At 51.2% G+C, this 6,354-nt stretch overlaps 1 protein-coding gene across 5 annotated transcripts in view; it reads left to right on the top strand.

Moving 5' to 3' along the window:
* Positions 1-6,354, top strand: part of LOC105567029 (myocyte-specific enhancer factor 2) — an 83,290-nt gene that overhangs the window by 51,404 nt on the left and 25,532 nt on the right. Inside the window, exon 1 of one of the 5 annotated variants that reach the window (XM_012021542.1) lies at positions 1,496-1,655. The exons of the other annotated variants lie outside the window; for them this stretch is intronic. The gene's annotated coding sequence lies outside the window, so the exon portion shown is untranslated. Of the gene's footprint in view, positions 1-1,495; positions 1,656-6,354 lie in introns of those variants that run through there. 5 annotated transcript variants of the gene reach the window in all.

A 6,354-nucleotide genomic window follows, 5' to 3' on the forward strand; every position in this document is an offset into this window, starting at 1 on the left:
CCGTCGCTGCCGTCGCCGTCACCCGTCACCGTCGTGCAACGTCGTACATACGCGCGGCTGTGTGCGCCAGGGCAGCACCCGTCGGAGTCGCGGAGAGACGACGCGTGTCTAAATTTGAATACGCTCCGGCAGCGTAGAGGAGAAGCAGTGCCCGTCCGCGCGTGTTACGCCGTCGGAGTCCTCGTCGTTCTTCGCCTCGCCGTCGCCGTCGTCGTGATTGCCACGCGTGAAAAGTATATTTTAAGAAAGACGCTCGGTTCGCCGCCGTGCATCTAGTCAACGCATCTAGTCCACCCGCGACAGTCACGTCGCGGATAAAAGCTAACCTATCTCAACCGCGCGCGCGCCACGAACGGAGCGAGCGTGACCGACGTACGCGTGCACGCACGACGACGACCTAAGAGAGTAATTCACGGCCCGTCATCACCCGGGAGACACGAGACCCTATAAATACAATCGTGCGCCCTTTTTTTCGCGAGAGTGATTCACGGCGAAGGTGAAGGAGGCAGAAGGAGAGAGAGAGAGAGAGAGAACGAACGAGCGGACGAGGAAGAGCAGGAGGCGGGAGCGGAGGAGGGACTCGACTCGGATGCAATTGGCGAACGTCCGCGGTACATTTTTCTCGGCTCGGCGCGGGCCGCGACGCGAATCGCCGAATCGCCCCGACGGACCGCGTGAAAGCGGAGCGTCGCGCGCGACACACACACGCGCGCGCGCGCGCGCGCGTACGCCGCCGATCGTGCCTGCGAACGCGAGAGAGGAAGAGAGTAGTCCGGTTGGAGAGTGTGCCAAAGAGGGGAAAAAGAAGCACCGCCGATAGAGAGACACAACGACGAGACGGGAGAGAGAGAAAGAGAGAGAGAGAGAGAGAGACAGAAGAAAGAGTCGCGAGTGTGCCTGTCGGTCGCGTTGATCCCTTCGTCGTTTCGGCGTGTGGTATCGACGACGCGAATTAGTGTGCGGGAGAATCAGCATCCGGCGCGGGGGAGGACGGGAAGAAGAAGGAGAAGGAGGAGGAGGAGTAGCGACAACAGCAGCAGCGGGAAGTTTTGTTTTGATCGGCGAACGATCGCGCCGTCCCACGATCCTCTCTTTCCCGTCTCTCCGTCGCGCGCGGCGGCCGCGGGGTTGCTGTATCGCGGTGTGGGGAGATATCGATCGTGCGCGCGGGACCATTGACGTCGTTCTGGAGAACGGCCGAACGTCGCGAGCGAGATAGAAAGAGAGAGAGAAGGAAGAGGGACACGACGAGACGCGGCGACGACGACGACGACGATACCCCGTCGTCGTCGGCGACGGCCCGACGGCATCCGCGCGCCCGCTCGCTAGCTAGTCGTCCTCGAGCGTCGTCGTCATTATCATCGTCACCGGTACGCAGGCACGCAGGCACGCACGCACGCACGCACGCACGCGGCGCGTCCTCGAGCAAGATCGCGATCGCGCGGCTCGGCGCGGTGCGGTGCGGTGCGGCGCGCCGCGTCGCGGCGCCGATCCCGAGGATCGCCCGCTCGCTCGCTCTCGGCCTCGCTCTCGTTGACGCTCTCGCGGGGGAGATCGATCGATACGCCGCGCGGCTCAGCAGGGACTCGGCCGACCGCGACCTGACTCCCGCCGCCGACATGCCCCGCTGATGATCCAGTAGACTGCGAGATCCGGTGAGTTTTACCAAACGCAGTAGCAGCGACGAGGAAAAAACCGGGCGAGAGAGAGATAGATAGAGAGAGAGAGAGAGAGAGGAGGAGGAGGAGGAGGAAGAGCGCGAGTGGGAGGATAGGAAAAAATACTCTTTCGGTCACGGTGAATCTCCGTCTCGACGGACCTTTCTCTCCCCTCCCCCTGCCCCCCGCTGTCGACGTTCGTCGAGGTATGCGTGTGCGTCTTCTTGGACCACGTCCAGGTCGGCGTCTCGAGCGCTCGCCGTCCCTCGAGACTCTCCTCGCGGATGGAGGTCGCGCACCGGCCGAGATGCCGCTTCGCGGGGCCCCGTCCGCTCCGGGACGGGTAATCCTCGCGGTCCCCCGGATCTCCCGTCGCGCGCTCGCGCTTCAATCTCGGCTTCAATCCGTAAACGCGACGTTGTAATGTCCAGGACGCGCGATTCGCCCGCGACTCCGTTGTCCCGGCGCCCTCGCCCCCGGCCCGGATTGTATAACGCGCCGTTATTAAAATCGCGCCGCCGTTTTCAGCGCCGACTCGCCGCGGTGATTCGACGACGTTGAATAGTAATCGCGGGTAACGCGGTAAAACGGCGATCGTGCATCTCGCCGCTTTAATCCGATCACTGCCGCGTGCTCCGGTATTCCGCTCCCGATTTCGACGTCTGCGGCTGTCTTATTCACGACGTCGGTAATGTCATAATCGTTCCGAATTCGATTTGTCACGGTCTGACGCCTCGGCATTACCCGAGCAATCGGGACGGGTGTAATTCGCCCGGGATCATCGCCGATATTACCGATAATCCGGAGATTAATCTAGGACTCCGGGAGCGCGGCGCGATTACGGCGAGAAGAGTCGCGGCTCCTACGAAGGTGGAGAACAATCGTTTCTCCGCGAGCGCGCGCACACCCGGCGCGGTTAATCATTCTTCAAGCTGGAATTAATGCTGCACTGATAAGACAATCGGGCGAACGAATGTGTGCAGTGTTACATTGTTTACGTTGACATGTAGTAGTAATACCTTTATCTAATTTATAGCCGGGGCTAAACGTGGAGATTACATAATTTAAATATTACACAATACACCGCCGGAATATGGAAGCCGACGGTGGGCGAAATGAACGCCGGGGGGGGGGGATGACGAGAGCTTCTCTCGGAGAATTCGATCATTGTTCCGTTCCATATAGAGGGTCCGCGATTTTTTTTTCTTTATCAAAAGAGAAAACTTTGCGTTCGTGTGACTCGCTTGAAATCCTAAATCGTAAATAGTTATCGCGTACTGGCGATTGTCGTTAACCGTTCGCTGAAGTCTCTCGGCCCCGTGTCAAGTTTCCGCTAATAAAGACCGACTTGATTGCGGGCGTACACCGATAGAAAAAAAATAATGGTTGCAGTTACCACAATCTCACTATAATTTATAGTCATTTTAGGAGCCAGCCACATTTTTCTAATTCTTCCAACTGCGTAAGTTATGGTTGACCTAACAATGTATTAGTCCCAGTCTACAATAGGTGATTTAAGCCCTAAGCCTTAAAAAATTGACCAACCACGGTCGAGTATGAGTAGAATACGCGACTGTGACCAGTCAATTTCTTAATGTTGAGGGTTTAAATCTCTATTGTAGACTGGGACTTATAGTTCTCACAGACACAATATTGGCCCGTGCAACTTATGACATGGTTGTCATAAACCAAAACGAGCTTTTAATTTGGTAAGATGTGCTATAAATATTGTGATAACAACCACAAGTAAAGTTTCGCATAACTGTATGTAATAGTAACAATCGTATTTCTATTGGAAGTAATATTCCCCGCTTTTTCTTACATATACATTGCGTTCACTACGTTCATTGGTTACATCACTTTGCACTCGTAAAGAATGGTACAAGAAAGCGTCTTTCAAAGAAAAGATAAGTAATCTTGTACGAATGTCTAAACTCATCCGTATTTACAACACCCTACGCGGTTTTCTTCTTACGAGAAAGTCTTGTACCGCGCGTCCCTCTAGCGAGGACATTCCGAACCACTTCACTTTTGTTTACCATGTGATTAGCAAGGATGATAAAGATGTTAAATTTACTCTTATTGCGATTGTATTTACTATATAAAAATAATTAACTAATTTGCTACTCATTACCTGGATATTTTAACAGACTGTGAGTTAAAAGCTTATGTTTTATAGTAAGTTTTTTTAAACAGTTGGCATCACTGTGTCTGTATGGTTGCTGTTACTAATATTATGGTAACAATTACTATAAAAATTATATTCCTGACTATAATTATTTTACTGTGCAATTATAGTTTCAAATGCTACACACTTTTCTATCAGTGTAAGTAATCTTATGCGAATGTATAAACTTATTTGTATTTACAACACCCTACGCGGTTTTCTTCTTACGAGAAAGTCTTGTACCGCGTGTCCCTCTAGCGAGGACATTCCGAACCGCTTCACTTTTGTTTACCATGTGATTAGCAAGGATGATAAAGATGTTGTTAAATTTACTATTATTGCGATTGCATTTATTACATAAAAATAATTAACTAATTTGCTATGTGTTATCGAGATATTTTAACAGAGTACGAGTTAAAAGCTTAAGTTTTATAGTAATTTTTTTTAACAGTTGGCATCACTGTGTCTATATGGTGGCTGTTACTAATATTATAGTAATAATTACTATAAAAATGATATTCCCGGCTATAATTATTTTACTATGCAATTATAGTTTCTAATGTTGCATACTTTTCTATCAGTGTATTACATCAGCGATACCGTCGTGCGTTTAACACGCACGTTAATTTTTATAGATATTTTTGAGAAATCTCATTACAGCTTGTTTACAAACAAACACGCATGGGGGGGGGGGAGAAAAACGCACGTCGCAACATATTAAACCGGAGCGATCGGTGACGTAACGTACACCAAGTTGTTTGGGATCGCGAGCCGCCGATTAGGGGTTACTAATTCTCTCTCTTTTTTTTTCTGTCGCTATATCGACTTTGTTAGGTTGACCGAGAAAATAATGGGGACCCGGCTCGGTTCTCTCGCTCCGATTAAAGACGCCCTCCCTTCGCAGAACACGAGAGAGAAAAGAGCGCGCTTGGTATCCACCGTGTAATCCGAGGATCACGCCTCTGTGATAAATTATATCTCCCGCCCACGGCGCGAGATACTTAATCAGATCCTTAAAACAATATTCGATCATGTAGAACGCGCCGCGCGCGCGCAATTTTACTCGGAGCAGAGAGGGCGGGCGGCGGGAAGAATTCTGTGTTTCAGGGTGGATCAATTTTCGTTCGGTGATCTCGCGAGATTGAAATATTCCCGTTCGCCGTTAAGGCAAATCGATCAAAGTTCAATCTGTAGCGCGGATGAGTATCGTAATTTCGAAATGTAAACACTCCCTGATTTCGACTCGGATTATCGTCGCGGCGTTTCGTCGTCGTCGAACTTGTTATCGCGCCGCGCGCGACATTCGCGTTTCCCGACGCGCCTCTTTCGCGCTGAAATGCGTGCGACGCGCCCCGTCGTCGCAGGTACGTTTAACTTTTTCTTACGCGCCGCGTTATTTTACTCGGAATACCATAAATCATCGATGGTCGTTTTGATCGGTTCGCTATCTAGCGCGCGAGCATCGGTGCGGAATCTGCGCAAGTTTGCACGCATAAACGATCCGACAAAGCGACATCCTAACGAGCCGGCATAGTTGTTAGTCGAGCGAAGATTCCATCGAGCCACACGTACACACGCACACACGCGTCGGTCTGAAATTATCAGCCACAAGGATAAGATATAAAGAATAAGGCAGATAGATAGAGGGATAAAGTTTATTACGTATCCTTCAGCGGCTGCGGGAAACGTGCGGTAAACAGTCGTTTTTCACTTTAATTTCGCGCATCATTTGTGGGACGTAGCGATTTCTCAGTAACAGGTGAATCGTGTTATCAAACGTGATAATCTATCAACAAATCAATTAATTCGCCGGCTGTACGTTCGAGCGCATTCCGAATAAGTTTTTCCTTCCAAGGTAACGTCGAGCACGTAATATTTTCAATTTTCACTTAAATACTCCGCGCCCGTACGCTCGCCACCTTGCCGTTTCGCTCTCGCGTTTCATTGTACGCCTCGACCCCGGCGCATCTCGCGCGATAATCCTTCGAATTCGATATAGACTCGGCTCTCGGTCGCGGACACAATCGCCCGCCGCGATAAGGCACGAGTTTTATCAGCTGGACCGTGCGGCGCTGCTCGGCGTTGCGCGTGCATGACGTGTACGCCGTCTCGTCAGATAGCAACGCGCTCCTAGCCGATCGAGCCGAAGCTATCGCGCCGATTATTAATCGACGCGATGTAACGAGATGCAAATGAGCCTCACGTGCCGGCGTCGCGTCGCGTCGCGTCACGTCGCCGCAACCGGCTTGCCAATAAAACGGACGCGCGCGGTGATTAAGTGCGGGGCCCGTACGAAACACGCACTCCGTGTCCGTCTGATAAGAATTTCATAATTTTCAGCTACTCTTTTTCTTTCCCCCGCTCTCGACTCCGGGGTGAAGGTCGAGTGTTGCGTAACATCTCGCGGAGACGTTTAAAGCATTGTGTTAGGTAGCGCGCGAGAGGAATACGTTTATCATAGTAAATTTGCCGATGGGTACATCGGCTGAGGACATTGCGGTGTACAGATTGCGCATTACTGGACACTTT

Source organism: Vollenhovia emeryi, unplaced genomic scaffold, assembly GCF_000949405.1.
Source record: "Vollenhovia emeryi isolate VEMERY1.0 unplaced genomic scaffold, V.emery_V1.0 DF939141.1, whole genome shotgun sequence".
NCBI classification, from domain to species: domain Eukaryota; kingdom Metazoa; phylum Arthropoda; class Insecta; order Hymenoptera; family Formicidae; genus Vollenhovia; species Vollenhovia emeryi.